This window comes from Phalacrocorax aristotelis, chromosome 9 (genome assembly GCF_949628215.1).
Source record: "Phalacrocorax aristotelis chromosome 9, bGulAri2.1, whole genome shotgun sequence".
Lineage (NCBI taxonomy): Eukaryota > Metazoa > Chordata > Aves > Suliformes > Phalacrocoracidae > Phalacrocorax > Phalacrocorax aristotelis.
In genome coordinates this window covers 13,927,252-13,942,577 of record NC_134284.1, presented here as the reverse complement: position 1 = coordinate 13,942,577, position 15,326 = coordinate 13,927,252, and the positions used below count along the sequence as shown (strand labels likewise).

At 45.6% G+C, this 15,326-nt stretch overlaps 1 protein-coding gene across 1 annotated transcript in view; it reads right to left on the bottom strand.

Moving 5' to 3' along the window:
* Positions 1–11,437, bottom strand: part of NRXN3 (neurexin 3) — a 1,044,813-nt gene extending 1,033,376 nt beyond the window's left edge. Inside the window, exons 1-2 of the mRNA XM_075103635.1 lie at positions 11,372–11,437; positions 10,803–10,902 (exon numbers count right to left, since the gene is read on the bottom strand). The gene's annotated coding sequence lies outside the window, so the exon portion shown is untranslated. The remainder of the gene's footprint in view (positions 1–10,802; positions 10,903–11,371) is intronic.
* Positions 11,438–15,326: the final 3,889 nt, after the last annotated feature.

Genomic DNA, 15,326 nt, shown 5'->3' with positions numbered 1-15,326 from the left:
AGATCTCGAATCTTAAGGATATACAGGTACCTTATTCAAACTGAAATAGATTACAGTTAGTCACTTGAATATTCAAAAATCTGGGCCCCAAAGTCTCGATTCCCTTTTTCACTTGACATCCTGCACCCTGCAACCCAAGGTACAATAGCATCTTACAAAATTCAGACACTTACAAGCAGAAGGCTTCTCAAAGTCCCCAAAATGCACACATCCAAACAGACCACCTATATTTCCTGGAAGCTGCAAAGCAAGAGAACTTAATTCTGAAGTTAAACCAATTACGAAGGCTTTGTTTTTTTAATCTAATATTAAGCAGCAAGTGGGAAAGGCAGCTTTTCACTACCTGAAAAAATAATAAATATAATGAAGTTTAGTTCTTATAAACGTTTTCCATCCACACAGTCAGTAACCTCCATTAACAGAAGTCTGTCTTGTAATGCGGTATTCCTACTGCTCCGCTTAGATTTAATGAAAGCTGTGGGCAACAAAACAAAAATTAGACCAGAGCTGTCTGATTTTGCTATACTAGGGGCAAGTAATTGCCTTCATCTATACCTGAAAAGCCAACTGCCATATGTAACTTGGCATCCCAAAACACTTGAAGCTTGAACTCATGCGCCAGCTACACGTAAGGATGCTCACCTGCTCTTGAAGGAACAAGATGAAAAATGCACTTGAAATCCACCCTTCTGAACATAGACAAAGCACCAGCTGCAAAAGACCGATCAACATGTTTTAATTTCATACTTGCAGGAACAGCTATGAAGGAAGAAGGGGCAGCTAGCCCTCTGTGGCTCTTGGAAATCTCCCACTGAAACTAGTCAAGGGAGGCACTATCTGGACTGTTCAGCATCTATGGCGTGCACTTAGTGAGTGGAAGATGGATACTGCTAGTGACTAACCACAGTGATTCAGGAGATACATAGGCAGCTGACTCCAACACCTCAGCACTAAATTCTACTCCTCTGAATTGCACCTACTTTTTTAATAACTTCACCCTCAGGTCAAGATACCTGTTCATGCAATCCAGACCCACTGCTGTCACCTGTAAAAATGAAAGCCATCCCCCCTAGGAAACACTGGAGATGTCCCACACAGCTGAAATCCTTTGGCAACAAGAGTAGAAATGCTCAGCTGTTCTAGGACAATAAAGCACAATGACAACACAGGCTCACATAGAACATTCTCCAAGAGAGCATTTTTCAGCTTTGCACCTTTTTTTCCTATTTGCAGTACAACCCACATTCCACAATCTCAGTAAATGACCATTTTACATGCTTGACTCAGACTAGGTACAGAAATGAAAAGGCAGGAGCTACAGAAATAAGCAAACGAGCCATCTGATGGCTGCTTACTAAAAGAGAGCAAGGAACCTCGTGATTCCTCCCACCCCCCAGTTTTGTCACTGTACTATACGGAAGGATAGGATAATAAAGTTGTAGCACTGCACACTCAGAGGATTGATGTAAAATCCTGCAAGACATCATACACACTGTTTATACAGGACATCTCTCTAAGTAGCTAAAATGGGCTTCACCCTTGCTTTGTTTCCCTATGTTGCCTCATCTCCCCTGTTGGACTTTGCTTTGCCTCAGTGAACTCCCATTGTTCACAGCAGAACATGAAGGTTGATGAATTTATCCTCACATTACTCTCTGGAAGGCAGAGAAGTGTCAACTTCTCATCTGCAAAAGGGTGATAATTAAATGCTGAGAGAATAAATGACTTGCACAAGGTCACTTGGGAAGTATGTGGCAGAGCTGAAAATTAAATGCAGATCTCCAGAGCTGCAGGTCAAGGCCCAGAACACAAAATCTTTCTGCCCTACTGGCACAGTGGAGATCAGACTCCCAGCATATCATAAGGCACTCTGTAGGAATGCATGTGTTATGAGAAATGAATGAACTTCTTGTGTGCAGTTTATCTGTAGGAAGAATTGGAGAAATTTCAAAGAATTGGGTAAATAGCAGAGGTCGAGGAAGCAGGAAAGCAACACAGAATCTACCTGAAGAGCTATGAAATGCCTTTTCAACATCTTGCATAAGACAAAGATGCCCTTGTAGGCTCCTTCTATTGCACATACTACTAGCCCAGGGAAAGATCTGACATCAACACTGTATTTAGCACGCAGAAGTCACAAAATGCAGCCATGGAGTTATCTTCTCAATTTAACATAAGGCTTGTTAACAGAGTAAAGATTTTAGTAGTGCTACAGATTGTGTCAGGGTTACAGTTTAATAACTATGTATCTGTACCTTCTTGTCTCGCTTGCTCTGCAAACTCCTGCTAAGCACCCTCTTTTAACCTTCCTTCTCTTTCATTTGCAGATGCTTCCCACTCACCCATCTGATCAGATTTCTCCCCTTCCATGCATGTAACAGGTTTCCTTCATATATCTCCCTAAAAAGCTTTCTACCCTAAGGCTTTCAAGAGGAAACAACCATCTTAGCTGGTAGTTATGTGGGTCCTCCTCCTTGTGCTTTTCGAAGTTGGGAGTGACACAACACGCATTCCCACTGTCTCCACAGAATTGCAGGGGAAATGCAGGGGCATTGTAACCTATAAAGTCTCCTTAGGAAAGCAACAGGGTGTTAGGAAGATGGTCAGGCAGCAGCACAGGGCTGAGCTGCTATGAAAGCGGCACTGGGCAGGGGAGAGGTGCTTTTGGAGGCACCAACAGGGGAGCAGGTAAAAGAAATAGTGGAGAGCTGGAAGAGGAAGGACAAAACTCATCCACATGGGGACCTGCACCACCTGGGTCCCAGCCCAATCTTTGATTTCAGAACAACCAGGCAAAACACAACAGTATTCTGTAATTCCTTGATTGTTGGTGTTGCTTTCTGAGAGGTATCAGTACCATGATGAATTCTAGGGGCCGGGCCCATTGCTAATCCCAGGTGTCTGCCTTGTCTCAGTGGTGAATCTTCCTCATGTCTAACGCGTGTAGCTACACTGCTTTGCTGTTGCCTGAACTCAGCTGCAAAGTCCCAGAGTGGCCCTTGTTCTTAATGTGTGCACAGAAGAAAGCAGATGTGTAAAGCTTAACTCTGACAATAATAATAGTTGTGGTAATAATAATAAATCAAATGCTGTCACAGTTCTGGCAAATTTCTACTGATTTCACAAAATTTGGGTTTGTATTAAAAAAAAAACAAACCTCCAATTACAAAGTTGTGGTATTAATTCCCAGATTTCCCGGACAGGTCAGCTTTTCATATTACATCCCAGTTCCCACATAATTTCACAGTGTTTCATAAGACAAAATATTTGGAAAAAATTCTAATATTGTTGTTCCAGACACACTCCACCATCAAAACAAGTGGGCATTTGTTTTGGGTTTTTAAAAGCAATAGAAGTATTTATGGTCAGGAGAAGTATCTGGAGTAAATAAAAAGATCAAATGGCTATAAATTTTAGCCCAAAGGGGATTTTAACAACTGTAGTTCAATTTTCCTAGTAAATTAAAGTATTGAGGAAAAATTTCACCCTGAAACAATGCATTTATTGCTCTGAAATAACTGGAAAAAACCCAAATTTTTATGTTCCTGGACTTCTTTTAAGCTGTTGCTTAGTACTTTTAACCCAGTCACTAGAAGGTGCCATCAAATTACAGTCCTGGAAATACAATCAAGTTAGGATCATCCCATTGGCTTCATTCATCCTAAAGAGCATCCCCAGATGAGACAATCAACTGTTCTGTATAAGAACCTGACTTCACCCTCTATTCTTGTCTGAGTATTGCAGAGTGTACATAGACAAAACTCTGCTTTACTGCCAGTGAAGAGTAGATGTTGCTGCCCTAACTTGTTCCTGCATTCACATAGAGATTTTGGTTAAAAAGAACATAAACAAAGTCAATATCCCTAAAGCTTTTCTTGCCCGGTTCTTGGAGGAGGTATATGCTGGTACAAGAGGATAATCTCAGACATTTTTATCAACACCTCAGCAGTACAGCACTGTATCCCTATCAGTTCTATGTAACCACTGCACACTGACTCTACTGATTACATCGGTTTACAGTGCCTATACTCAGATAACTTTATAGATCTTACAGACAAGAACTGCCAATGGCCCAAAGGCGATCAGTGGATTTTGCTGCTAGAATCAAAGCTGCATACCCCCTTCACAACAACATCTCTGCTAATGAGAAAGGGAAGAAAGGTTCACCAGGCTGGTATCATTAGGGAACATGCCCCCTCCTTAACAAATATTTCCTTTTGCCCGTCTTCCTTCTCCTCCAAATCCACTGCTCTTAGCCCTAAGAGGCAAATTTCTACAGACTCCATGTAACAACTACCCAAAACAAACAGAAAATGCTAAACCAAGTAAGACTTGATCAGCAGCTAGGTCAAGACTAACAACCTCCATGGAAGAAGAAAACTAAAATACTTTCAGTATTGGTAGGGCACAGGTGTGCCCTCTCTGTGCACAAGCCACAGCTGACAGTCCTGGTTGCCCCACTGCAGACACTACCCCAGTGCATCTTACAGCTGTGACTGTCAATAAGAGTAAAACAGGACATCCCTCCCTGCAGGCTGCTACTCTAACTGTCCTCTGAGCAACAGTATGCATACCATAATGGAAGAGCATAAATATTATCAAGAGAGGAGCTGTGGGAGCCAGGCTGAATGCAGGCATATACAGGCCTGAGACACCACCAGATACAATGCAATGCAGTGTGCTGCTCGGTTCAGGAAGAAGTGCTCCCTAGCATGTGAAACAGACCCAGAATGCCCCCGGACAGCAGATACAGCCTGTGTGGATGCACTGATTCTGCACCCATGAACACAATTGCACTGTGGTAAAAGGAGGGAGATGCTGCAGATGGTGAAACAAAGTCTCCACATTTCCACGGAACATCACTTTAAGGGATCCCGCAGGGTAGCCTAGGGAGGATGCATCATTTTCAACCTGCCAACCCCAAACATTCAAGGCATTGTGTGACAAAGACCCAAAATTAGGCACATAAAAGTGATCAACTTTCAAATCCTAGGGGGTTCTCCCTTTGGTGTAAACAGCTCTTCCTGTTGCTACAGCTTCATTATTCATTGCTTTCAAGGAAAATGGATTTTGATGACTCTAGTGGAAGAACACCAAACTTTGGATAGGAGTCAGAACTTTGAAACCAAAACAAGCAATGCCCCTGAAAAAACAAGGTACAACTAAAAAGCACAGTCACAGCCCCCTTTTCTTTTGTAATTTTGCCTTCAACATGCTCACCCTTCCCAGAGAGGGGAGAAGGCACACAACAATGGCTTCACCATGGCCTTGCTGGGATCAGCAACTTCACACTACATGAATACCACCTTCCTCCCCCCCCGATCTCCCACTTTTCACCCTCTGGTTAAATATTGTCCCTGCTTTCCCCATCACACTCTTTCCCTCTCAGATGCACTTCACCATCTCAGCCTTTTTCCCCACCTTTTGCCACCTTCTACCCTCCATGAAAGCCTGTTCCCAGCTGCTCCCACCTACGTTTCTCTTTGCTCTCCCCCTCTTCAGAAAGAGAAGGGTTAAGGCTAACACTTTAGCCCTAATACCTTTCTCTGCTCTCCTCACACCTACAGCTGTAATCTCATTCTCTGCCCTCCTCCTCCCCTCAGCTGTAGCCCATTCCCCAACCCTCTTGCTCCCTCAGCCCCTGTTCTCTGCTCCACACCTCACTTTTCCTCCTCAGTTCCCATGCACGTTTCTCAGGCTCTCCCCACTTCACTCTGGGATCATCCCTCCCACTAGGCCCAACTTGCCACCTTTTGTTTACATGCAGTCAGGTCTTCCTTCCCCAGCTTTGCTTCTAGATCTGCCACATTTAGAGAGTTACCATGACCTACTTAGGTTCCCTGACCTAGTTATAGCAGAAATACCAACTCTAAACACTTGAGGAAAAAGGGCAGCAGGAGGAGCAAAATATTATCATTACTGCTTGAAGTGAAAATAAAACCACCAGCACAGGGCTGCCGAGTTATTCCAGCTCTGTCCATTCCCCAGGGAAGCACTATCAGCAGTTCACTTGATACTGCAATGCCAGTGTGGCCATAGATAACATAAATCTAGAAATTACCTGGAAAGATGGTCTGTAGGCTCTTGCCAATATTCCATTTTCTTTTCCTTATTCCAGCCTCTTTCTTTCTGGCCTTGCTCCCCCAGGGCTTGTCTTCAGCTCCACCCAACTATTTCATAGCAAATCTGGTTTTGCCACTCTCCTCACCAGTCCTCCTTACCTGTGAATCCAGCTACAGCAGCAGTTCCTGTTTTCTCAAGAAGTTTCCACAGCTGACCTTCACTTAGCAATCAAGCAATGCCTTACCTCTGTTTGGTTGACCTCCTCAGCCCTTTTATTCTACTTCAGCTATTGTCACAGCTTCTTCTCTTTTCCCTTCCCCTCCAACCTGCGCTATTCACCCACACTGCTTCTCTATTTGGTTTGGTGTTGCAGAGCTGCCTCCTCTTTTCTTTACCAGCTCTGGAGGTGGTGTCAACAGTGCCAACACTGCCACTGAGCTAGTAAACCGGACTGGAAAGAGCAGATGTTCCCCAGAACTAGTCAGGAGTCTCTGGGTTAGCAATGCCCGTTCACTTGAGTGCTGGGTACTGTGCTCATGGCTTAGCAGCCAGGAACCAGCGCTGTCACAGCTGGGTCTGTGATTCACTCCCAGCTCAGCTTTTATTTTAGTCAGTGTTAATAGATTTCCCTGTAGTATTTGTGTTTTAGGAATCATATTGGCCCTATAGTTCCATGGATGCGTTCATTAAATCAAATTATGTCTCCTTACAGCTGATATTTTGTGGTGCTGACCCTCCCTGCATAGGGCCAGCACCCTGATTGACACTGGAAGCAGCCTGCTCTGCACCCTGAGCTCACAAGGTACTCCCACCACCACTACTTCAAATCCTGCCAAATATTCCAGCAGAGGCTCCCCCTCCATTGCCAAAGTCCCATCAGAAAAATGTAGCTGAGCACACTGTAGCCCTCCCACAATTCCACCAGATGTATTTATACAGACATGAGAGCGTAGTCATTCTGCATCCATTTACTGTGATTTTGTAACTCTCTGCCATCAGCATAAACCACATTTTTTGGCTATTGATTTCCTGGGTCAAGCACTAATCTACAGTGCAAATGGCTCTGGAAATTTACTGTGGAATCTCCAAATCCCTATGTTGTCATCAACCACTGCCTGCTAAATGTACGTTTGTGGATATACTAAACTGCAGTTTGAGCTCCTGCATTTCATTTGTAACTGATTTCTCAGATCTTCCCCTTACCTGTTGGGTTTCCACCCCTCACTGTGCTGTATCTACATTTGGTCATGGTCCTACAAAGGCACTGCTAACCCACAGTCACTTCAGCCACCCTTGGTTTTGACAAACAGCATCACTTCCCTCTCTGCTGTGCCTCCCCAATCAGCTCTGCTCTCCCAGCCTACATCGCTGGCAGCCAGCTCAGCCACAGGCCTCCACGCCACCTCTGATAATTCCCCTGGCCCCTGACCTGCAGCAGGTCACGTTTAGTCAGATCAAGATCGAATTCTTCTAGCATGCAAGACTGACATGCAGGGTCTGCAATTTCAACAAGTTCTGAATCCTGAATACACTGAGAAAGTGCCTCACGCTTAGAACCATGGGCAGGGACACCTTTTGTTAGCAACACCCCCTACCTCCATTTACAGAGTGCCAAGAAGGGGTAAGAACTGGAAAAGGGCAAAGTTGTGCCTGCACAAGCTATGTGCAGAGGATCCCTGCCAGCTTCTCAAGACAATTAAAAAAACCCAATAAATTAAGACAATTCTAGACATGCTGATTACGTTTGCCGTTGCAATTTCTGATGGGATTTTCAGATGTCTCTGAGCATTCTCTAACTGGCGTGTCAGCCACATTTCACTGCTGCTGTTACGTTATTAGTATTGACAGCCACTCAGTTTAAATGCAGGTTAGGATTGAAATCCTGACTGTTTGCTTATCTCTGCCTTTTTATCTTGTTTGTTTCTGTTCATTGCAGAGAAACCCTCCTTTTTACAAAGACCCTTTGAATACCTCAGCAAACATGCAAACACAATGCTAAATGGATTAACTGGGAGGTACTGGGGTCTGAAGCCTGCCTGAATGGATGCTCCTGGATCAATCAGCTGTGTACCAACACTAATTGCCTGAGTTCCTCCCGATTTTTCTGGGGGTTCAGCACAGGTCCAGTGGCATGCTGGATATAACTCTTTCCTTTCAAGAAAGGCAGAAGGGGAAAAGAATATCTGGTCTGAAAGAGGGAGCTAGTTACTCAGTAATATTATGAACCACTGCAGGATTTTAACACATGGCAATGGCAAGGGAGTGGGTGTGTCACGACTGCAGATTATTATGCCAAATTTTTTCATCTCAGTTTTACCTTGTCCTCTCCCCCATTTTCTGGTTAATAGCCACATGCTGGGAACTGTCATATTGTTCTTTTGAAAGGTGTTTGGGGCAGGAACTATCTTTCTCTTATATGCATACAAAGAGCTTAGAACAGCAGCACTCAGGTCCCAAAATGAGACCTCTGAGACGTTACTGCAATATCAATAATAGCAATAATGCTCTTCCAGCCTTAGGTCCTTACAGCATGTTTTCCAGACATGAATTTAGCCTCCAAACATCCCCTGGCGGTTGCTGTTATTGCCATATTATCCATCTATATTATACCATTTACTTTAGTATCTAGTTCATTGTAAAGCTGAAACACCTGAGGCAGAAAGACTACAGCATCCCTATACCATAGCATCTTGCACAGCCAGAAAACTCTCTGTCCACACTGGCACTGAACACAGGTTCGTATGTCCAGCTGGCTGGGAGGGCTTATGAGGTGGGCTGCAGGGCCCTGCTGCTGGACTGGAGCCGCGCTCTCCACGGAGCTCTTCTCTGCCCCAGACCAAGCAGCACAGGCCAGCAGTGCTTTTGGTGGCTCTGTGCCCTGCATCCTGGACAGCAGAACACTGCCCTCAAAGACTCCCACACAGACTGGCAGCGAACAGCAGAGGCAGGGAAGGCATTTTGATTCCAGGACCATCTTTGGTCAGTACACTGACCTCTGCTACTTGAAACCTTCTCTGTAGACCAAAAGCAGTGTGAGAAAGACCATCTAATTTTCTTTATGGCAATGGAAACCCTCCAGAACAAGTAGCAATGTCTGTTCAGCCCTTGATCTTTGCTAATACAGACAAGGAGGTTACCACAGTGCACCACAGTTTGTGAGGGCTTTCACACACTGGAAACAGGATGAGGCACCACTCAATCAGCTGACTCATGAGCCAGTCCATTCTTGTAGAGCCTACAATAAGGCTGGGCCTTATTGTAGCTCGGCCAAGGCTTGCCTTGGCACATGCTGCCCATATTTCTTGTGGGGACATAATAGAGGATGGAAACCCTCGCCAGACCCACTAGGTTAAACATACAATTTCACTCTGTGCTAAGGTGGGTGACAGACCAGAAGTTCAGCTTTTCAGGGAAAGGGGAGAGAACAGTGTCTCTGCACCTTGATGTTAAGTCAGATACCCAGATGCCTGCTACGGCTGGTGGCATATTCCACACTCCAAGTGCCCACACATGATGCTATCGGCCCTAGCAGAAAACAACTTTGCCTCAAACTACACAAAAGGAGACGGTTAATGACAGAGAATTAAACGGTCCAACACAGGGAGTATACTTGCACTTACAGGGCTGAACAGCTATACAAAGGGTCAAAGATTAAGTACAAGGCCAGCATAGGTACTGCTATCTCAACAAACCTGCTCTCTAAACAAAAGATTTCATCAAAACCAAACCTACGTTAACACTGATGCTCTCTAGGTCTTTTGTTATTACCAAACACCAATTATACACCAACTTGTCTAGCATGCGAGTCTCTTTCACCTTTTAAAGCTGACAACTTTCTGTAAACCAGAATATTGCAGAAGCCACCCACTCCAGGAACTTGGACTGCTGGGAGTGACAGCCCACTGCATATTGTTTTCTACAGCATGGGTGAAGCACGCAAAGTGTAAATTTAATGCTTAAAGTAATATAGCTCATGAATGCTATCTGCAGGCTCACTCAGCAACACTGCTTTTTTTCTTCTAGCAGTTGAATATGCACATCTGTCTCAGAAAGATTGGTACGTGCAAGAAAACTAGAAACTGCATTGAATGAAAACCTGATGCCAGAGACCAGCTAGTGTGAACCATCCATACGCACCTGCCTGGACTGGGCCACTGGACATAAGGAAAGCAGTTCCAGGTAATACAGAAGTCACATAACAAACCAAAAACATGTGGCATTCGGGATACAGACACACTGCAGCTGTTGACCAACTGAAATGCCCCAAAAGCTTTCTTGCTATAACAACTATTTAAAAGCCCAACAAAGGCCACACAATTGGAAATGCGCCATTCACAATTCAATGTGCTTAATGAGGGCCTGGTAATGAGCACTGATGTTGCCTAGGGGCATGGTAACAGACCCACTAAACTGGAGGTTTTGAGCCTTCTTTGTGGAAGAGTAGGCATAACAAAGCTGTTACAAGAAGGGATGACTCTAACAGAAGACACGTGTGAGTGTAAGGAAACACAGGTCTGTGAGCTTTAGGAGGAGCTGCAGAACACAGAAGACCTCGCCATGGTTACTCATCAGATCACAGCATTGCCTAGCTTTGACATATTACACGGTGTGGAGGAAGGATACAAAAAGCAGTTGCTTGTCTTCTGCACAGGTATTAATTGATTAAATATGTGGTCAGGATAGAAGATACGACCTTGCATTTCAAAAGCAACCAGGACAGAGACCACCTTGGGTTTTACCTGGAGTAGTCCCTCCAACCTTGGTCAGCCATTTTGATCATTCTTGAAGTTCTCTTTCTCCTACATGTTAACATCTTGATGACGAAAAGTAGCAAGCTGCCTGACAAACAAAAGCAAAAGGGCAGATCCCATCAGAGCAGAAGGAAGATGCCTGTTACCTGCTTGTTTACCGTGTCTGAGGATAAAAAAGTAGTTAATTTCTATCCAGTGATAGAGGCATATTGGTATCATGGGCAAAAACAGTTTACTGATTTGGGGGGATTTTCAATCCATTTCATTTACTGTCAATGAAAAAAGTTCTATTTACAGATTCTGGTAGTGAAACAAACAAATAGGCGCATAGGAAAAAAACTCCTTGCCTCTGCCAAACCTCTCCTCTCCACTTTCTGCTCCCCAAGTCCCTCGCTGGATGCTATACTTTATCCCCCTGACAGAGACTGCCCCTGAGCCCGGGGGCAAGGTAGAAAAACGGGGTCAGTGCCTTGTGCGTCCTCCAACAGCAGCAACAGCCCCTCCAGAGCCGTACCTCCCAGCCCCAGCCCGCCCGGCCGCTGCTCTCCTCTCCCCACCTGCTCCTCTGCGGTCCTTGTCTCTCCTTGGTCTCCCCTCTCCTCTGGCGACTATTCCCACCGCACTTATCACCCTTTGTAAAATACGCTTTCGTAGAGGCGACACCGACTCCCCCGGCCGGCTCAGAGCCGGCGGCGCCCCCCGTGAGAGCCTGGCCTCGCCCTGCCTCGGAGGGGCCGCAGGGCTGGCTGGGACCGCACGGGAGCGCTGGCCACCCACAGGGGGCGCCCTGTACCCCCGCCACGCCCGGGGAGAGGCCTGCTCGGCAGCCGAGCGCGCCGCCGGCGGCGGCCTGCAGGCCGCAGGGCAGAGGTGCCGCTGCGGGCCCTCTCCTGAGCCCATAGGGCTCGGCCCTGCTGCCCTTTCCCTCCCCGCCCAGCCGGGCGTCCTGGCGGGAAGCTGCCAGCACCGCAGACCTGCTGCCTGCCTTTCCCCTCAGGGGTCTGCAGCCCCCGGACCCGCACCACCGTCTGCATGGGTGGCAGCATGGTGGATTTCGGGAGCAGCCCCCTGGGCCACCGGTCACTCCTGTTTTGACCGATACATACATTTTTCTGCCTGTTATATGTATATATTGGTTTTCAGGGGGAAAAGCATTTATTGCTTTTAGCACGCTTAGGAGTTTAAATAAAAACAAATATATCTATATTGACTGTAGTTATTATGCTTGGTTTCATACAGCGTAAGTGGTTCAAATAAAAATAGATTGGTTGGAGTGAATGTGCATCAGTTCCAATAATAACACAGGCAGCTTCAAGAAGCATATAAGTTTCATTTAATGTGTACAAAGAAGAGGGAAGAAACATTGGTTTAGAGCAGCTTTTAGTCTACATTTTCTGTCTAAAGGCTTCTGCATTTACCAGATTTCTGAAACAGAATGAGAGTCCATAAACAAGTGGAGAGAAGGGTTTATTAGGAGGCCCAGAGGGGTATTACAAAGGGAGAAAGTGATCTACAATAAAATACGACTCTGAGGTAAAAATTCCCAACTATATTACCTCTCAACAGTTAGCCCCCTATGTGTGGTATTATCTCCCCATGGGAAGGCTGGGCTTCATGCTGGAGCAAACAAAAACTTGGTATAATAAAGGACTGCAGTTTTTGGAGAAAACCGCACTAGCCGAGGGCTAGTTTTCAAAGGGAAAATTAAGAACAAATAGGAATGGGGAGCTTAACAACCTTGTTGGGTCTAGGCCATATGCCTTGAGAAAAGGCTGCAGCAAACTAGCGTAGAGGAGGAGAAGGGGTGCCTTGGGCAGGATGTAGCCAGGCTTTCTGCCCCTGGTGTTATGCTGCTATGATCATGATAACTGCAGGGCAGATAAGCAGAAAATGAAAAGACAACTCTTTGAGATATCAGACACTCTATGGAAGGCACCCAGGAAACAATCTCGGAGGTGGTGATTAATTTCTAGGAACAGCTGCTGATGGTGAAAGGATCAGTTAAATCCTGCACCTCTGTTCCCCAAGATGATAAGATAGAGCAAAGCTGGGACTGTAACTGAAGAAAGAATATTGAAAAGAGACTTGTTCCAATCCACAATGACTCACAACAGACTCTTAAAGCCATGGATTTACACCATCTCCAATCACGATGGAGATCTGCGATGGTCTTACCCTGTGTGGCGCAGGAGGCATATTTGGGGGCAAGAAGCCATTTGGGAGGTACCAAAGAAAAAGGCTCTTATTTAATGGTCTTCAAGTCTACATGTTTTACCTATTTCCCTCTTCACTCCTCAGATTTCTTCTACGTCTGGTAGAAAGGAGGACACTGCCTGTATGTTGGAATCCCCTGCTTCAGCATGGGCTATGACTGTGACCTGCCTGCTCACACCTGATTACAACGAAAAGGGATTTTTCACAGGCTTAGAAACTTACAAAAGGAGAGTGCTCTCACTGTGCCTTTAGGATGGGTCTTTGAGGTAGAGGATGGGATCCCATCTCCCACCAAAAGACCCTGGAAGTTCCCAGCTCTGGGGCCATCTGTCCCCCATGGGACCATCTGTTCCCAGTGAGCAACACCCAAGGAGAGTTTTTTTTATTAAGACTAGCAGATTGAAGCTTGGCAGAGTCTGCAAGAAAGCAATAGGAGGCCTTTAAATGCAGACTTTCTATTTGTGGTATGTGAAGCGTGCATGTCTGTGTTTCCCTCAACCACCCATATACCACAGGGGAAAGCATTTGAAAGCAGGACCCAAAAATAGGAGAAGTTGTGTGACTCACAGCCCTACCACCGAGTTGTATGCTCACCAGAAACCCCAGGCAAAGCAACATCAGGTGCTACACACCCTCCACACTCATAGCTGCAAGTGACCCCAAAGAAAAACCTACGCTATATACATAGAACAATACATCATGTGCTAAAGGCATCTCACTCAACAGTGCTCTTACCTCCAAATGGCTGCTGCTCCAACACCACACAAAGAAAGTTTGGTTCTGCTGGCTGTGCAGGTCTTCTGGTAGAAAACAGCTGAGAGGACCAGCTCCCTCTGGTGTGCAAAGCACAGGCCTGGCTGCCTGCAAGGACTAAGGCATGACACATGAATATAGAAATATTAACACCACTGTCCTTGGCCACATTTCTATTTCCCTGAGATTTTCAGCTAAGAAAGTTATTCTTTACTTCTGCTCTTAAAACCTGTTGTGGTCAATAATCGCCATGGTCCTCCCACAGATATTCATATTTCAGAGGTCACTGAATCAGGCTATTGTCTGTAGAGGCAAAAAGGTACACGAGAATTACCAATTTTTGCCTGGGTAATATCCACTTCCCTGTTAGATAAAGAGCAACCAACTGAAAATTTTCTCCAGAAACATTTCAAATAAAAATATTTTTGGCAAGTTTCTTGGTTTTTTGTAAGACTGTCCAATATTTGGATATATTTTGGCCTCTACTGAAAGAACTAAACACAATAAAATGTTTTTTCTTAAAACAAGAATTTAAAAAAATATAGGATTTTCTTTGTCAAAATCCACAAGTCTTGAAGACAAGTGTCAGTCAGAAAAGATAAGTAAAAATTTTAGCATGGGAAAAAGCTCATTTCATGACCAGCTTCAGCCAGTCCCTGTTGCACCATGTTGGCCAGGTGGACTGTGTGATACAAATAGCAAACAGGTTTTGTGTGTGTACTCATGTCTCTCTCTAGTGGAAAGCCCTCATCACTACACAAACACAGATGAGAGGTGTGGGATCTTCAGTTCAAGCAGGGGAGACCTGCTCCCCACTGATGCCCTACACTTGGGGGCTGATGTTTCCCCATGGTTGGGGGGTTGGGGCAGAGCTTTCCTGCCTTGCACAGGAAGGCATTACTTTTACCCCTTGCCACTAGGCAGGGCTATGCTATGTCTTAACATAACCACAGTATTTTGGAGAGGGAGGAAAATTAGTGTCATACCCAGAGCTAAATCAGTACCCAAAAATGTGGCATTTAGGGATTTGATTCAGATCCATTTGCACTGCAACGAAGGACAATAATTAAGAAATCTTCAAATGCCTTGTTGAATGCATTTCTAGGCAGGAGCTACCGCACAGGAAGAGAGGGTGTTCATTCAGATTCTCATAGCACGCCCTTGGAAATGCAGCCAAATGCCCATCAGCTGCCCGTCCACTCTTCCCAACTCCTCCTAATCCCTATGGACAGGGAGGAGACGTGCCGCTTGCCAGTCCCTGCTCACATACCTGCGCAGCCTCCTGGAGGCTTTGCTTTAGGCTCAGATGCAGCAGTTCTGAGCCCACTGGCAGGAGGCACACACACCCCTGACCCTTATGGCACTGCGACCAGCACTGCTGCAAAGAACCTAGGGCGAGTGCCATGGGGTCCAGCAAACAGTGTCGTGCTGTATGCTGGTGAGTGCCAAGCAGAGGCAGCCCACCGAGCAGATGTCGTGCTTGCACATGGCTGGGTTTTCCTTTCCATGGTGACAAATAAGCACCATCAGACTGGCAGAGACAGG